Source organism: Oncorhynchus gorbuscha, linkage group LG15 (assembly GCF_021184085.1).
Source record: "Oncorhynchus gorbuscha isolate QuinsamMale2020 ecotype Even-year linkage group LG15, OgorEven_v1.0, whole genome shotgun sequence".
Lineage (NCBI taxonomy): Eukaryota > Metazoa > Chordata > Actinopteri > Salmoniformes > Salmonidae > Oncorhynchus > Oncorhynchus gorbuscha.
The window spans coordinates 45,052,335-45,071,040 of record NC_060187.1 but is presented as its reverse complement, the minus strand read 5'-3'; the positions used below and the strand labels follow the sequence as shown (position 1 = coordinate 45,071,040).

At 46.4% G+C, this 18,706-nt stretch overlaps 1 protein-coding gene across 4 annotated transcripts in view; it reads right to left on the bottom strand.

Annotated features, from left to right (window-relative positions):
• si:dkey-121a11.3 (uncharacterized protein KIAA1614) overlaps positions 1–17,950 on the bottom strand; it is a 42,068-nt gene extending 24,118 nt beyond the window's left edge. For 2 of the 4 annotated variants that reach the window (XM_046301519.1, XM_046301522.1), the window contains exon 1: positions 15,493–15,650. The gene's annotated coding sequence lies outside the window, so the exon portion shown is untranslated. Of the gene's footprint in view, positions 1–15,492; positions 15,651–15,764; positions 15,806–17,792 lie in introns of those variants that run through there. The other 2 variants (XM_046301520.1, XM_046301521.1) reach the window with 2 other exon arrangements.
• Positions 17,951–18,706: the final 756 nt, after the last annotated feature.

Sequence of the window (18,706 nt, the reverse complement as noted above, 5' to 3'; positions counted from 1 at the left end):
CTTAGAGAGTCTTTTTATTCCTCTATTTGGTTAGGTCGAGGTGTGATTTGAGTGGGCATTCTAGTTTTTCTATTTCTTTGTTGGCCAGGTATGGTTCCCAATCTGTATATCGTTGTCTCTGTTTGGGGATCATACTTAGGCAGCCCTTTTTCCCACCTTTGATTGTGGGATATTGTTTTTGCATAGTTGCTGTCTAGTCCTGCAGAACTTTACGTTCGGTTTTGTATTTTGTTGTTTTGTCGGAGTTCAGTATTAAAAATCATGAACACTTTCCACGCTGCGCTTTGGTCTCATTCATCTTAAAACGAACGTAACAGGTCTAGTGTCTGCTGGTTTTTGTTTTTTCCTTTCAATTCAGCCTCAGACAAGAAGGTCAGGGGAGTTCCTTACTAATTAGTGTCCTTAATTAATCAATCAATCAAGAACAAGGTAGGAACGAAAACCCACAGACACTCAGCCCTGCATGGAATGAGTTGGACACGTGGTCTATGTCATGGAAAGAGCAGGTGTTCATAATGTTTTGTGCACTCAGTGTACAGTTTTTAGGCATTCAGTCCACAGGAGTGTTTATTACTGTGAGCAAGGTGACATCATGAAATTCAATCCAGGTTCACCAAACAAACCCTAACAGTACCGTGCTTCTCAAGACGCAGGTAGCCTGCAAACACTGACAGCTCACGAGACAGTGTGCTCACATTAGAGAAAAACACAGTTCTGTTACCTGACAAGATATACAGTGAGCTCCAAAAGTACTGGCACAGTGACACTTTTTTTGTTTGTTTTTGCTCTGTCCTCCAGCACTTTGGTTGTGAAATTATACAATTACTCCTCCTGTCTCAGCCTCCAGTATTTATGCTGCAATAATTTGTGTCGGGGGGCTAGAGTCAGTCTGTTATATCTGGAGTATTTCTCCTGTCTTATCCGGTGTCCCGTGTGAATTTATGTGTGCTGTCTCTAACTCTCTCTCCCTTTTTCTTTCTTTCTCTCGGAGGACCTGAGCCCTAGGACCATGCCTCAGGACTACCTGGCCTGACCTTGCTGTCCCCAGTCCACCTGGTTGTGCTGCTGCTCCAGTTTCAAACGTTCTGCCTGCGGCTATGGAACCCTGACCTGTTCACCGGACGTGCTACCTGTCCCAGACCTGCTGTTTTCAACTCTCTAGAGACAGCAGGAGTGGTAGAGATACTCTGAATGATCGGCTATGAAAGGCCAAGTGACATTTACTCCTGAGGTGCTGACCTGTGGCACCCTCTACAACCACTGTGATTATTATTATTTGACCCTGCTGGTCATCTATAAACATTTGAACATCTTGGACATGTACTATTATAATCTCCACCCGGCACAGCCAGAAGAAAACTGGCTACCGTGCTTCTACACCTGCATTGCTTGCTGTTTGGGGTTTCAGGCTGGGTTTCTGTGCAGCACTTTGTGACATCGGTTGATGTAAAAAAAAGGGCTTTATAAATACATTTGATTGATTTGATTGAATTACTACGAGGTTAATGTGCAGACTGTCAGTTTTAATTTGAGGGTATTTTCATCCAACAATTTAGAAATTGCAGCACTTTTTGTACATAGTCCGCCCATTTTAGGGGACCTGTCACGAATATTACCGAAGGTGACTCCCCTTCTTGTTCGGGTGGCGCTCGGCGGTCGTCGTCGCCGGTCTACTAGCTATCGCCGATCCGTTGTTCTGTGTTCGTTTAGTTTTGTCTAATTGGTAGCACCTGTTTCTAGTTTGGTTGTTAGGATAGGGTTATTTAAAGTCTGTTCAGCCTGCTTCTGTTTCGTGCGGGCTTGTTCGTCTGTTTTGTTGTTTGAGTGTATTTTTGTTGGCATTTGGGTTTCACGCTGTCCGTTTATATTTCTGTTCATTTGTGTTTCCACTTTTGTACATGTTATGTTTCCGGGACATTAAAGCGTGTTGTTTTTCCCACATCTTTTGCTCTCTGCGCCTGACTCCACACCTCTTCACTCATTTATCGTAACAGAAGCCCGCACCACGATATGGTCAGCAGGAGCAGCGACCACTCCTCTTCCCACTATGGAGGAGAGAGTCCATCATCACACGTCCATCCTCCATCGCCTAGGATCAGCGATGGATCAGATGATGGAGAGGATGGATCGTTGGGAGAGGAATGGTTTCCCTACTACCCCACCGACCCTCCCACCAGCAACTCTACCATCTCCCCCATCTGGATCCGGTTCCAGCGCTCTGCACATGACGCCTCCGAGGAAATACGATGGAGCAGCGACGGGGTGCCAGGGATTCCTGCTGCAATTAGACCTCTACCTGGCCACCGTTCGGCCGGCCCCCCTCGGAGGAGGAGAGAGTAGGGGTCCTCATCACCTGCCTGACCGGTAGAGCCCTGGAGTGGGCTAATGCGGTCTGGAACGGGCCCGACTCGGCTAAGGACAACTACCCGGAGTTCATCCGCCGTTTCAGGGCCGTGTTCGATCACCCTTCAGAGGGTCGAGCGGCGGGTGAGAGATTGTTCCATCTTAGACAGGGGTACATTCAGCCCTCCATGTCACCTGTCTCTTCAAGTTTTTTTTGTGAAGAAAAAAGATGGTGGTTTGCGTCCGTGTATTGATTATAGAGGTCTAAATTCCATCACAGTGGGTTTTAGTTACCCACTACCTCTCATTGCTACGGTAGTGGAATCATTTCACGGAGCGCAGTTCTTCACTAAACTGGATCTCAGGAGTGCTTATAATTTGGTGCGTATTCGGGAGGGGAGATGAGTGGAAAACTGCATTTAGCACTACGTCGGGCCATTATGAGTACCTCGTCATGCCATACGGTTTAAAGAATGCTCCAGCTATATTTCAATCCTTCAGTGGATGAAATACTCAGAGACCTGCACGGAAAGGGTGTATTGGTGTATATTGACGATATTTTGATCTACTCCGCTACACGCACTGCGCATGTATCTCTTGTGCGCAAGGTTCTTAGACGACTGCTGGAGCATGACCTGTATGTGAAGGCGGAGAAATGTGAGTTTTCCAAACAATCAGTTTCCTTCCTGGGTTATCGCATTTCCAGCTCTGGTTTGGTAATGGAGGGTGACCGCATTAAGGCCGTGCGTAATTGGCCGACTCCGACCACGGTAAAGGAGGTGCAGCGGTTCTTGGGATTTGCAAATTACTACCGGAGGTTTATCCGGGGTTTTGGTCAGGTAGCTGCCCCTACTACCTCACTGCTGAAAGGGGGGCCGGTGCGTTTACAGTGGTCAGCAGAGGCGAACGGAGCTTTTCATAAGTTGAAGGCGATGTTTACTAAGGCGCCGGTGTTGGCACATCCGGACCCTTCTTTGGCGTTTATAGTAGAGGTGGACGCATCCGAGGCTGGGGTTGAGCGGTGCTCTCACAGCGTTCGAGTGTGCCACCGGCTCCGCCCTGTGCCTTTTTTTTCTAAGAAACTCTGGCCAGCGGAGCGGAATTATGATGTGGGGGGATAGGGAGTTGTTGGCTATGGTTAAGGCCCTGAAGGTGTGGAGACACTGGCTTGAGGGGGCTAAGCACCCTTTCCTTATCTGGACTGACCATCGTAACCTGGAGTATATCCGATCAGCTAGGAGACTGAATCCTCGTCAGGCAAGGTGGGCCATGTTTTTCACCAGATTTTGTTTCACTATCTCGTATAGACCAGGTTCCCTCAACACTAAGGCTGACGCGCTGTCAAGACTCTATGACACTGAGGACAGGTCCATCGATCCTACTCCCATCATTCCGGCAGCTAAGCTGGTGGCACCGGTAGTATGGGATGTGGACACTGACATCGGGGGGCGCTAAGGGGGAACCTGCGCCTCCACAGTGTCCGGAGGGTCGAGGTACGTGCCGCTGGCTGTCCGTGATCAATTGATTCGATGGGCTCATTGTCTACCCTCGTCGGGTCACCCAGGTATTTATAGGACAGTGAGAGGTCTTGAGAGGAAGTACTGGTGGCCCACTTTGAGGAGGATGTGCGATTCTATGTTTCCTCCTGTTCGGTGTGCGCCCAGAGTAAGGCTCTAGACACCTGCCAAGAGGTAAATTACAACCTCTTCCCGTTCCACAACGGCCGTGGACCCATCTTTCAGTGGATTTTCTTACTGACCTCCCCCCCTCTCAGGGTAACACTACTATCCTGGTCGTTGTGGATCGGTTCTCTAAGTCCTGCCGTCTTATCCCATTGCCCGGTCTCCCTGTCATGTTTTGTCATTAATTATCATGTCTTGTCCCTGTGCTTCCCTTCTATTCGTTTCCCTCTGCTGGTCTTATTAGGTTCTTTCCCTCTTTCTATCCCTCTCTCTCCCCCCTCCCTCTCTCACTCTCTCGCTCTCTCTTCTCTCTATCGTTCGTTCCTGCTCCCAGCTGTTCCTATTCCCCTAATCAATCATTTAGTCTTCCCACACCTGTTCCCGATCCTTTTCCTGATTAGAGTCCCTATTTCTCTCCTTGTTTTCCGTACCTGCCCTGTCGGATCCTTGTCTATATTCACCGTGCTGTGTCTATGTATTGCCCTGTCGTGTCGTGTTTCCCTCAGATGCTGCGTGGTGAGCAGGTGTCTGAGTCTGCTAGGTTCAAGTGCCTTCCCGAGGCAACCTGCAGTTCTTGATCAAGTCTCCAGTCTGTTCTTGTCTTTACGAGTAGTATTATGCTTTTTGTTTTGTAAAGTATCTTTATTGGATTAAAACTCTGTTTTCGCCAAGTCGCTTTTGGGTCCTCATTCACCTGCATGACAGAAGGATCCGACCAAGGAATGGACCCAGCGACTACAGACGCTCGTAACACTGCCGTCGAGATCCAAGGAGCCATGCTCGGCAGACACGAGCAGGAATTGTCTGCTGCTCGCCATGCCGTGGAGAACTTGGCCGCTCAGGTTTCCGACCTCTCTGGACAGTTCCAGAGTCTTCGTCTCGTGCCACCTGTTACTTCCTGGCCTGCCGAGCCTCCAGAACCTAGGGTTAATAACCCACCTTGCTACTCCGGGCAGCCCACTGAGTGCCGCTCCTTTCTCACCCAGTGTGAGATTGTGTTCTCTCTCCAACCCAACACATACTCTAGAGAGAGAGCTCGGGTTGCTTACGTCATTTCACTCCTTACTGGCCGGGCTCGAGAGTGGGGCACAGCTATCTGGGAGGCAAGGGCTGAATGCTCTAACAAATACCAGAACTTTAAAGAGGAGATGATTCGGGTTTTTGACCGTTCAGTTTTTGGTAGGGAGGCTTCTAGGGCCCTGGCTTCCCTATGCCAAGGTGATCGATCCATAACGGATTACTCTATTGAGTTTCGCACTCTTGCTGCCTCTAGTGAGTGGAACGAGCCGGCGCTGCTCGCTCGTTTTCTGGAGGGACTCCACGCAGTGGTTAAGGATGAGATTCTCTCCCGGGAGGTTCCTTCAGATGTGGACTCTTTGATTGCTCTCGCCATCCGCATAGAACGACGGGTAGATCTTCGTCACCAGGCTCGTGGAAGAGAGCTCGCATCAACGGTGTTTCCCTGCTCCGCATCGCAACCATCTCCCTCCTCTGGCTCAGAGACTGAGCCCATGCAGCTGGGAGGGATTCGCATCTCGACTAAGGAGAGGGAACGGAGGATCACCAACCGCCTGTGCCTCTATTGCGGATTTGATGGACATTTTGTCAATTCATGTCCAGTAAAGGCCAGAGCTCATCAGTAAGCGGAGGGCTACTGGTGAGCGCTACTACTCAGGTCTCTTCATCTAGATCATGTACTACTATGTCGGTCCATCTACGCTGGACCGGTTCGGGTGCTACATGCAGTGCCTTGATTGACTCTGGGGCTGAGGGTTGTTTCATGGACGAAGCATGGGCTCGGAAACATGACATTCCTTTCAGACAGTTAGACAAGCCTACGCCCATGTTTGCCTTAGATGGTAGTCATCTTCCCAGTATCAGATTTGAGACACTACCTTTAACTCTCACAGTATCTGGTAACCACAGTGAGACTATTTCTTTTTGATTTTTCGTTCCCTTTTACACCTGTTGTTTTGGGTCATCCCTGGCTAGTATGTCATAATCCTTCTATTAATTGGTCTAGTAATTCTATCCTATCCTGGAACGTTTCTTGTCATGTGAAGTGTTTAATGTCTGCCATCCCTCCCATTTCTTCTGTCCCCACTTCTCAGGAGGAACCTGGCGATTTGACAGGAGTGCCGGAGGAATATCATGATCTGCGCACGGTCTTCAGTCGGTCCCGAGCCAACTCCCTTCCTCCTCACCGGTCGTATGATTGTAGTATTGATCTCCTTCCGGGGACCACTCCTCCTCGGGGTAGACTATACTCTCTGTCGGCTCCCGAACGTAAGGCTCTCGAGGATTATTTATCTGTGTCTCTTGACGCCGGTACCATAGTGCCTTCTTCCTCTCCGGCCGGGGCGGGGTTCTTTTGTTAAGAAGAAGGACGGTACTCTGCGCCCCTGCGTGGATTATCGAGGCTGAATGACATAACGGTTAAGAATCGTTATCCGCTTCCCCTTATGTCATCAGCCTTCGAGATTCTGCAGGGAGCCAGGTGCTTTACTAAGTTGGACCTTCGTAACGCTCACCATCTCGTGCGCATCAGAGAGGGGGACGAGTGGAAAACGGCGTTTAACACTCCGTTAGGGCATTTTGAGTACCGGGTTCTGCCGTTTGGTCTCGCCAATGCGCCAGCTGTTTTTCAGGCATTAGTTAATGATGTTCTGAGAGACATGCTGAACATCTTTGTTTTTGTCTATCTTGACGATATCCTGATTTTTTCACCGTCACTCGAGATTCATGTTCAGCACGTTCGACGTGTTCTACAGCGCCTTTTAGAGAATTGTCTCTACGTAAAGGCTGAGAAGAGCTCTTTTCATGTCTCCTCCGTTACTTTTCTCGGTTCCGTTATTTCCGCTGAAGGCATTCAGATGGATTCCGCTAAGGTCCAAGCTGTCAGTGATTGGCCCGTTCCAAGGTCACGTGTCGAGTTGCAGCGCTTTTTAGGTTTCGCTAATTTCTATCGGCGTTTCATTCGTAATTTCGGTCAAGTTGCTGCCCCTCTCACAGCTCTTACTTCTGTCAAGACGTGTTTTAAGTGGTCCGGTTCCGCCCAGGGAGCTTTTGATCTTCTAAAAGAACGTTTACGTCCGCTCCTATCCTCGTTACTCCTGACGTCACTAGACAATTCATTGTCGAGGTTGACGCTTCAGAGGTAGGCGTGGGAGCCATTCTATCCCAGCGCTTCCAGTCTGACGATAAGGTTCATCCTTGCGCTTATTTTTCTCATCGCCTGTCGCCATCTGAGCGCAACTATGATGTGGGTAACCGTGAACTGCTCGCCATCCGCTTAGCCCTAGGCGAATGGCGACAGTGGTTGGAGGGGCGACCGTTCCTTTTGTCGTTTGGACAGACCATAAGAACCTTGAGTACATCCGTTCTGCCAAACGACTTAATGCCCGTCAAGCTCGTTGGGCGTTGTTTTTCGCTCGTTTCGAGTTTGTGATTTCTTACCGTCCGGGTAGCAAAAACACCAAGCCTGATGCCTTATCCCGTCTGTTTAGTTCTTCTGTGGCTTCTACTGATCCCGAGGGGATTCTTCCTTATGGGCGTGTTGTCGGGTTGACAGTCTGGGGAATTGAAAGACAGGTTAAGCAAGCACTCACGCACACGGCGTCGCCGCGCGCTTGTCCTAGTAACCTCCTTTTCGTTCCTGTTTCCACTCGTCTGGCTGTTCTTCAGTGGGCTCACTCTGCCAAGTTAGCTGGTCATCCCGGTGTTCGAGGCACTCTTGCGTCTATTCGCCAGCGCTTTTGGTGGCCGACTCAGGAGCGTGACACGCGCCGTTTCGTGGCTGCTTGTTCGGACTGCGCGCAGACTAAGTCGGGTAACTCTCCTCCTGCCGGTGGTCTCAGACCGCTCCCCATTCCTTCTCGACCATGGTCTCACATCGCCCTAGACTTCATTACCGGTCTGCCTTTGTCTGCGGGGAAGACTGTGATTCTTACGGTTGTCGATAGGTTCTCTAAGGCGGCACATTTCATTCCCCTCGCTAAACTTCCTTCCGCTAAGGAGACGGCACAAATCATTATCGAGAATGTGTTCAGAATTCATGGCCTCCCGTTAGACGCCGTTTCAGACAGAGGTCCGCAATTCACGTCACAGTTTTGGAGGGAGTTCTGTCGTTTGATTGGTGCGTCCGTCAGTCTCTCTTCCGGGTTTCATCCCCAGTCTAACGGTCAAGCAGAGAGGGCCAATCAGACGATTGGTCGCATACTACGCAGCCTTTCTTTCAGAAACCCTGCGTCTTGGGCAGAACAGCTCCCCTGGGCAGAATACGCTCACAACTCGCTTCCTTCTTCTGCTACCGGGTTATCTCCGTTTCAGAGTAGTCTGGGTTACCAGCCTCCTCTGTTCTCATCCCAGCTTGCCGAGTCCAGCGTTCCCTCCGCTCAAGCGTTTGTCCAACGTTGTGAGCGCACCTGGAGGAGGGTGAGGTCTGCACTTTGCCGTTACAGGGCACAGACTGTGAGAGCCGCCAATAAACGCAGGATTAAGAGTCCAAGGTATTGTTGCGGCCAGAGAGTGTGGCTTTCCACTCGCAACCTTCCTCTTACGACAGCTTCTCGTAAGTTGACTCCGTGGTTCATTGGTCCGTTCCGTGTCTCCCAGGTCGTCAATCCTGTCGCTGTGCGACTGCTTCTTCCGCGACATCTTCGTCGCGTCCATCCTGTCTTCCATGTCTCCTGTGTCAAGCCCTTTCTTCGCACCCCCGTTTGTCTTCCCTCCCCCCCTCCCGTCCTTGTCGAGAGCGCACCTATTTACAAGGTACGTAAGATCATGGACATACGTTCTCGGGACGGGGTCACCAATACTTAGTGGATTGGGAGGGTTACGGTCCTGAGGAGAGGAGTTGGGTTCCGTCTCGGGACGTGCTGGACCGTTCGCTCATTGATGATTTCCTCCGTTGCCGCCAGGGTTCCTCCTCGAGTGCGCCAGGAGGCGCTCGGTGAGTGGGGGTACTGTCATGTTTTGTCATTAATTATCATGTCTTGTCCCTGTGCTTCCCCTTCTATTCGTTTCCCTCTGCTGGTCTTATTAGGTTCTTTCCCTCTTTCTATCCTCTCTCTCCCCTCCCTCTCTCACTCTCTCGCTCTCTCTTCTCTCTATCGTTCCGTTCCTGCTCCCAGCTGTTCCTATTCCCCTAATCAATCATTTAGTCTTCCCACACCTGTTCCCGATCCTTTTCCCTGATTAGAGTCCCTATTTCTCTCCTTGTTTTCCGTACCTGCCCTGTCGGATCCTTGTCTATATTCACCGTGCTGTGTCTATGTATTGCCCTGTCGTGTCGTGTTTCCCTCAGATGCTGCGTGGTGAGCAGGTGTCTGAGTCTGCTAGGTTCAAGTGCCTTCCCGAGGCAACCTGCAGTTCTTGATCAAGTCTCCAGTCTGTTCTTGTCTTTACGAGTAGTATTATGCTTTTTGTTTTGTAAAGTATCTTTATTGGATTAAAACTCTGTTTTCGCCAAGTCGCTTTTGGGTCCTCATTCACCTGCATGACACTCCCTACGGCCCTACAGACTGCGGAAGCTCTTTTCACCCATGTCTTCCGGCACTACGGGGTGCCCAAGGATATAGTTTCTGATCGGGGCCCCCAATTTATCTCCCGTGTTTGGAGGGCATTTATGGAACGTCTGGGGGTCTCGGTCAGCCTTACCTCAGGGTATCACCCGGAGAGTAATGGTCAGGTGAAGAGAGTTAACCAGGAGGTGGGTAGGTTTCTGCGGTCGTATTGCCAGCACCGGCCAGGGGAGTGGGCGAGATATATTCCCTGGGCAGAAATAGCCCAGAATTCACTAAGCCACTCCTCTACCAACATGTCACCATTTGAGTGCGTGTTGGGGTACCAGCCTGTCCTGGCACCGTGGCATCAGAGCCAGACTGAGGCTCCTGCGGTGGAGGACTGGGTACAGCGCTCTAAGGAGACCTGGAGGGCAGTCCAAGAGTCATTACACCAAGCGAGTATAAGGCAGAAGAAGAGCGCAGACCATCACCGCAGTGAGGCCCCCGTGTTTGCACCTGGGGACAGGGTCTGGCTCTCGACCCGAAACCTGCCTCTCCGCTTGCCCTGCCGGAAGCTGGGTCCGCAGTGTATAGGGCCATTTAAAGTCCTGAGGAGAATAAATGAGGTTTGTTATCGATTATTACTTCCTTCGTATTATCGTATTAACCCCTCATTTCATGTGTCTCTTCTCAGGCCGGTGGTAGCTGGTCCCATGCAGGAAAATGAGGTACCGGAGGTTCCTCCGCCCCCTCTGGACATCGAGGGGTCCCCGGCGTACAAGATACGAGCTATTCTGGACTCGAGACGCCGGGTGAGAGGCTTGCAGTACCTCGTTGACTGGGAGGGGTACGGTCCGGAGGAGAGGTGCTGGGTTCCGGTGAGGGATATTCTAGACCCATCTATGTTGAGTGAATTCCATCGCCTCCGTCCGGATCGCCCAGCGCCTCGGCCTCCGGGTCGTCCCCGAGGCTGGCGTCGGCGCGCTGCGGGAGCTGCGCGTCAGGAGGGGGGGTACTGTCACGAATATTACCGAAGGTGACTCCCCTTCTTGTTCGGGTGGCGCTCGGCGGTCGTCGTCGCCGGTCTACTAGCTATCGCCGATCCGTTGTTCTGTGTTCGTTTAGTTTTGTCTAATTGGTAGCACCTGTTTCTAGTTTGGTTGTTAGGATAGGGTTATATATAGTCTGTTCAGCCCGCTTCTGTTTCGTGCGGGCTTGTTTGTCTGTTTTGTTGTTTGAGTGTATTTTTGTTGGCATTTGGGTTTCACGCTGTCCGTTTATATTTCTGTTCATTTGTGTTTCCACTTTTGTACATGTTATGTTTCCGGGACATTAAAGCGTGTTGTTTTTCCCACATCTTTTGCTCTCTGCGCCTGACTCCACACCTCTTCACTCATTTATCGTAACAGGACCATAAGTACTGGGACAAATTCACTTATACAGTATGTGTATTGAAGTAGTCAAAAGTTTATATTCCTAGCACACAATGATTACATCAAGCTTTTGACTACAAACTTGCATTTTCTGTCTGTTTGTGCATCTGTAACTTTCTCACTCATCATTATTCCCGATTTATTCAGGACTATCCGTAATCATGGTAGCATCCACATTAATGTAGAAGCGTTTAGAAACATCTTCTTTTCTTATTTACAATAAAAGTGACTCCAAAACGACACAATAGATTACTTACCATTAATTACTATTGGACACAACATAATCTGAAACAACCAAAGCAAACAGCAAAATTCATCCAACAAGTTTGCTGTCACAAGCTTTAATACTACTTTCATACACAAGTGAATTTGTCCCAATACTTTTCTATCATTTCAAATCCAAAACACTGGAGAACAGAGTCAAAACAACTTTTGGAGTTCACTGTGTTGCCCCTATGACTGAGAAACCAGGTGAAGGAGGTTTACACAGATGTAAAAGGTTTCCTCGTGAGGGGCTTTGCAGAGAAAGTCATTTGATTTAAATTAGTGTGTGCTTAGTAAGGAAGGCTCCCTGCCAAGTTAACACCACCCGCAAGCCTCAACTGTCAAGTACTCACAAACATCCCCATTCTTAACCACACTCACTATTATTAACCCATTTAATTTAATTTAATATCGTGTAAAGCAAGAGAGAGAGAGAGAGAGCGAGAGAGTCATCAAGGGAAAGGGAAGAATTAGGGAAGCTTGACAGAAGGACCGTACACAATGCCACAAGGCTATAATGTAGGATACCATATAGCACAGTACAACACCACCAGGAAAATATTTGTTATAGGCAATTCCACGGTAACAGATCGATGCTGACTCTGATTTTTCACAAAAGTATGCCAAACAAAAACCATTGATTGCAAAGTTATACAAACCATACAACTCTGTACAGTACAGCACAGTAGAGTATAGTTTAGTACAGTACAATACAGTAAATTATACTATACTCTACTCCAGTGTGCTCCACTGTACTTAACTCTAATGTACCATGCTCTACTGTACGGTGCTGTCCAAACTTGTGAAACAGACGTCTAATGATTGGTTCAGATTTGGACTGACCAAATTTCAACATCCATGGATATCCGGTGTCGGTTGGTGCTCAGTGGGTGAGAGGGCTGGTTACAGGAAATGGAAAGAGAGGGGGCTCATGGGTAGGTGTCAGTAGAGAGAGAGACAGGGAGAGAGAGGGAGGGGTTGTCCAGACTGTTTAAACACTCTTGCTTTAACCACCAGACGACAGAAAGAGACAGAAAACAGTTATGAGTTGAACGCAACATTATGCCAGTGGAAAGGAGGGAGGACAGTAGCGGGAGACCCAACTGTGGTTTGTGAATACTATAAATTCCCATTGTAGCAAATTGAGTGGCAGTCATTCTGTTACAGATTTTTTGGGGGTCCTTCTGTTACCGATTTAACAGAATGACACATTTGAATCACTTAATAAATCATAAACTAAATTGTTATTAATACAATATAACAACTTGGTTGGTCTACCTTTACTTGTTACTTCTGTGAACTTTGATTTCCTCCCTCCTCATGATGGAGAGAAATTCAAAAATATGTTCAAGGTGCTACACATTGAATTTTTGTATTGTAATTTCAGAAAATGTCCATAATATATCTCCAGTAATATTGGAATGATAGTGTTTCACAATATTACTTACCTGCCAGTGTTGTGTTTGGCTGTGATATTAACCTCTTGATTTCTCCCGCCAGAGTGGCATCTGTGTTCAAAATGTGAAAAGCTGTTTTGACTTTGTGGCTGTGTTATCTACTGGAAATTGGGTCAAGCAGCCAATGTAGAAGTGGCTCTGTCATTTCATTGCTGCTGAAATTCTACACTGTTGGCTCAATTTCAGTTTATGTGAGAAAACAAACACTGAAAAGTGTAGGATATCATTGTACCATCTAAATTGATGTGAAATATATTTTCAACAACAAAAAATATAGTTTTTTTCAAGCGGTTTGAAGCTGGTTGACCTCAACCGAAAGTAAAAGGCTCAAGCGTGAGTCTTCGTCATGTTAAGAGGAAAAAGGTTGCAGGGGAATGGGAAATTAGTTTTGAATGCAGCCTAGTGCTGTTGTAATTAATCTAGCTTCCACGTAGGGGATAAATTCTAGGTGTAGTGCCTTTAAAGATATGTCGTTTTTTGGTAACAGAATAACAAGACACTAGATATTATTTATTAAAGCTGCAATTGACTGTAAAAGGTGATACACGTATATATATCTTAAAGGTGCTAGACAGGATTTTTTATCATTTCTGTATATATCTGCAGTAATATTTCTTAAAGCGGCAATCAGCAGTAGAAACCATAACAAAGCGTTAGTACCAGCCTCTGTTTCTGAACAAAGCTGAGGGATGGGACAGGAGAAATGCAACCACTCTCAAATTCAAAAACAGAGCCATTAATGTAAGGACGGACCACCCATGATATCAAAATGATAGTTTTAACCATGTTTAGAGGGTATAGTGTTTGTTTACATGCTTTGGAGTAAAACAAGCTTATATTTGGGGTTCTGCTGGGTACAAATGTTGAACTAAGCTCATGAAGCATTTATAAGTTATATTCTTCAAGAATCAATGGGTACAAAGAAAGATGTAGCAACAGCTGATTGCCCCTTTAAAACTTTACAGAAGGCCAATAATTTCTGCAAAACTAAATATAAGTGTCGATATCAGTTGGCAGGGGTCTTTGCTTCAACATGATTGTGTTTTTATGTAACACCTTTTAAGACGTTTTATGCTTGATGATTAAGACCCCTTTTCCATCTGTTTGACCAGAAATCAAGGCCTCTGCTTATTCCTATTTTTTTGGATGGAAAATGGTTGGGAAATATATATACAGTAAGCCTTAAAACCTCTTAAGGATCCCGCCCTTTTTTTCAATTTTCGCCTAAAATGACATACCCCAATCTATCTGCCTGTAGCTCAGGCCCTGAAGCAAGGACATGCATATTCTTGGTACCATTTGAATGGAAACCCTTTGAAGTTTGTGGAAATGTGAAAGGAATGTAGGAGAATATAACACAATAGATATGGTAAAAGATAATACAAAGAAAAAACAACCGTTCGTTTGTATTTTTTTGTACCATCATCTTTGAAATGCAAGAGAAAGGTCATAATGTATAATTCCAGCCCAGGTGCAATTTAGATTGTATCCACCAGATGGCAGAAGTGTATGTGCAAAGTTTTAGACTGATCCAATGAACCATTGCATTAATGTTCAAAATGTTGTATCAAGACTGCCCAAACGTGCCTAATTTGTTTATCAATAACTTTATTAATAACTCATGTTCAAAATGGTGCACTCTCCTCAAACAATGGCATGGTATTCTTTCACTGTAATCACTACTGTACATTTGACAGTGCGGTTAGAATAACAAGAATTTAAGCTTTCTGACGATATCAGATATGTCCATGTCCTGGGAAACATTCTTGTTACATACAACCTCATGCTAATCGCATTGGCCTACGTTAGCTCAACCGTCCCGTTGACAGGACACCGACCCCGAAGAATTGAAAAAAAAAAATGATAGACTGTATTTGACACCATTTGTTGTGCCCCACAAACTTCACATGTAAATGCTCATGGGGCTTTTTACATGGAAATGCCCTCATGCACTTGATTAACTGGAACCTGACATAAAAAGTCACACACAGCTTTGATTGGGATTGTGTTGAAAGTCTTTAAAAATAGTAACTTATTAAAGGTGTCTTGTCAGACCGGTCTTAAACCCCTTCAACTCTCTACTGCCTATCAAGAAAGACCAGAGCCCATATTCACATATAGCCTCAGAGTACAAGTGCTGATCTAGAATCAGTTTTCACTTTTTGAGCATAATTAATAATATTACACGGACGGACGGACGGGGGCTTGATCCTAGATCAGCACTCAGAGACACTTCATGAAATGGATACTACGCCGTAGGGTTTTAATCATCACAGATTCAGTCAGGAATGCAGCTGCTGTCTCCAAATTCCAGGGAGTGACTAAGGGACGTAGAGAGCATGTTAGAGGTTATAAGGCTACACTTCCACACCAACTTTGCACTTCACAACCACTGAGCTTGTGTTGAAATGCCTGCAGTCACTGAACCGCAATGCAACAAGGTCAACATGTGAGACTAAGGGGAGAAGGAAACCAATTGCTTCTGCGAGACTGGGTTTGTTCTATAAGGAGCTGTTTTAGAATACGGTAATTTATCTGAATTTCCTCTGCCGACCTCACCTCTACTGAAATGCTACTAGGTTTCTAATTCACATGCAAATATGGTGGCCACAAAGGATGTAATAGATTTTGGCCTCTCCTGCCTGTATTTGAATTCGGACAATAGATGACACCCCAGATGCCATGATCAATAAATTACATTGAATGCTTAAGTTCCAATTGTCATTGAAATAATTATAGTTGGTTTCTTCCTTTGTTTAGGTAAGAGAGAGAATAGTCCCTGAGAGTGTGAAGAGGAAAAAGTTCTTACCTCTCTCCCTCCATTGGTGTTCAGAGACTGAGGTAGCTCTGCCTGCTCTGGCCTCCTCTCCCAAATGCCATCCTAAAATCTGTGAAAGCTCAGCCCAAAATTTTCTCACTGTTATTTCAGCGACGCCTTCTATTTTGAAACAACCTTCCCCTTCCCTCCCTCCCTCCCTCTCTGTCCTTCTCCAGCTGTGTTGGGGCAGTTCAAGTGTGGGTCTCGTCTCTACTGAGCACTCACTCTCCCTTTAAGTACACAAATCTGGGAGTTTCACCAACCTTCTCCTCCCCTCAACAGTCCCTGCTGCCAAGTATCCAGTTCCTCTCCCCTCCTTCCTCTGATAAAACATCTACAGCAGGCAGTGGGCAGCAACTGACTGTAAAAGGTGATCCACATGTGTGGAAACCTCAGGGTTGCTTCAGGAGACAGTCTTGAGCAGCTGGTAGAGGATTGGACACAGACATTCTTAAACGCAACACAAGGGTAGCTCTATTGGTGGAGGGGCTGAAACTCTGCCCACTGTGGGTGGAGTCTAGTAACTTTACCCTTGAATTTGAGAGAGAGAGAGAGAGAGAGAGAGAGAGAAAAAGAAAGGTAGCAAAGGAATCTTAAATGCAATGCAGAGAGCAGAGGAAATGCACGAGTCTCCAGGCTCATATTCCAGCTGGCTCAGGAATTTTCTTTGTTGATTCTCGATTTGGACTCGGTTGATTCGTCACTCTCTGCCCTCCACCTCATATGTTACTGATTGTCAGATAACAAAAATAATAAAGGAATACTTTGACATTTAAAGATATCTTTTAACGTGCAAAAAGGTTCACTAGATAATAATTGTGTTCTCATGTTTATTTTTCTTTCATGGGGAATTTTTGAATCCCCAAGGTCTCCCAGGCCTGTTATGAAACAGGGCCATAATAATCGGAAACATTGGGGAAGATATTTAACTTCATACACTGCTAGATCCAAGTTAGTCTAACTGGAAGTCCTCCTGACTTCAGAGTCTGGAAAGACTGTTTTTATGTTGTCTCCAGCCATTACACTCCATTTCAGCCATTATTATGAGCTGTCCTCCCCTCAGCAGCCTCCACTGCTCAAACACTCACAGGCACATCCACACACATCCATTACAGCTGTTGGATTTTCAAATCAAAACAACAAGAAGTGTTAACCCCCCCCCCCCAGAGGGAAAAAACATTTGAGAGAACCAATCAATGAGTCTGCTCAATTTCTAATCGAATATTGTATTAACAAACAACCTCCTGTCCAGATCAGTGAGTCACAGCTCTGCCCTCGCTGAGCGGTCAAGTGGGTCGCGTCAGCCAAGCTAGATCCAAGTACCCAGACCTGAGAAAGTCAAGCTCAGAAACTGAGGAATGTAATCACAAACTCACAGCCGTATGAAAAATGTCTCTCCTTCCCCCCCAAATAAGTTACCCTATTTTCAGAGCTGAAATGTGATTTGCTCAATCCACCCCTTCCTCCTTTTGAACAAGACCTCTATTGTGCTGTAACTCCCATTTGTAACATACACATCTAGGACCACCATGAATTGGCCCAGGGCTATGTCTATGCCTCATAAGTACTGTAAGTATGGCCCAAAGATGAATCTCCACCTTGGGATAAAGCCAACATATGTGTCTGGTGTTTGTTTACACACTGTCAGTCTGAGTACCGGACTGGTAGTGTAATGGCGACTATCTCAGTATTTTTTTTAAAGCAACAGTTTATGCCTGTGTTTCCTGAGTTGACAGGGTTCTCTGAGTAATGCAAGACTATGAGCTCATTTCTGCCAGTGGGCTGGAGAAATAGTCCAGTTTAGCCAGAGAAAAAGTAGTCGACGGTGTCTGAAGCTTTCATGTTGAAACACTGCTTTTCAGATTGTGGGGGTTTCAAGGAAAAGCAGAATTGCAGTGCCTTGCAGAGATGATATTAAAAGCCTTGCTAGCCAGACATAACTGTATGCATCTGACAGCCTTAAAATGCCTATGGGAGTAGACAGTCGAGGATGCTCTGATATCGGAGCTTTTCATCAAGACTGAAGAAGTGATTGACCCTGAGCACAGATCTAGGATCCCCTTACATTGTTACAAACCTGACCTCTCAAATCCTTACTTTTTCATTACACATTGATGACAACAGGTGTTCTGGATCCCAACAATCATCTACTATACTCTTTATACTCACTGAGCAATTTAGGCCAAATTCTAGACAAAAATATCAAAGTGAAATATAAAATAGTTATAAAAAAGGATGAGGCAATACATACTGTACATCCAGTTAATAATGTGAAAAAAGTGAGAAGTTACCTATTTATGCATTTCTTCAGTGTGCTGATTTCCCTGATGAGATGCAGGTTCAAATCCTCAGGCTCCATGACTGTCTAAATTCCCCAAATATCTCACTAAACAGAATGGGGTACCTCAATCATCTTCACATGTGAAATTCCTCACAGCACTCCTTCCTGTCCCCCGCTCTCTGTCACACAGTCTCTCTCGGCATATCAACAATTGGTTTGGATTGTTAATCTCCTCTGAACTGAAATGGATTAGGGAAAAATGAATCCATGACGGCCAGCCATTGGCTAGACGCTGTTGCAATCACTTCAACCTGGAACCCATTGGTCTCAGCCAGCATGAGTGAATGAGGCATGGACGGACTAGAGATTATTTCTATCAGGGTCAAAATGAGTTCTACTGAGTCAAATGTGTGATGCTGTCATGTCAAACCCCTTGCTGATTCCAGCTGATGTTTGGGTGTACAGGGGAGCAGGATTACTTACGGCCAATTCTGTAATAGCCAGACCAAGCTCTTGTGCAAAGTCAATATTACATTGCTCTTTCCTGAATACCATCATGACAACCCTTCAAGCGGGATGGAGCATCACTGTGCATCTGTGAATGGTGGTCATGTTGGAAAAGCCCTTCTGTGACTGGTACTAATCTACAAATCAAAAGCATTGTGTGAAAGATTAGGTTTGAAAACGATACTGATGTTTGTGGTTGATTTGATGTGGCATAGTAATTTTGTTTCCCTGCCGTGCTTCTGTCAATAAAGTTGGGATGTTTGTGGCATAGCAAAATGCCTGTGTGTATTACTGTATAACCTGGTATAATTGCGCCCCCTTGTGTTTTTGTTTTTGTTTAATTCAAATGGCTGTCAGTATCAAAAACGTAGCTCATCGTTGCAAGACTTGATGTACGGTGTAGCATATAGCATTATC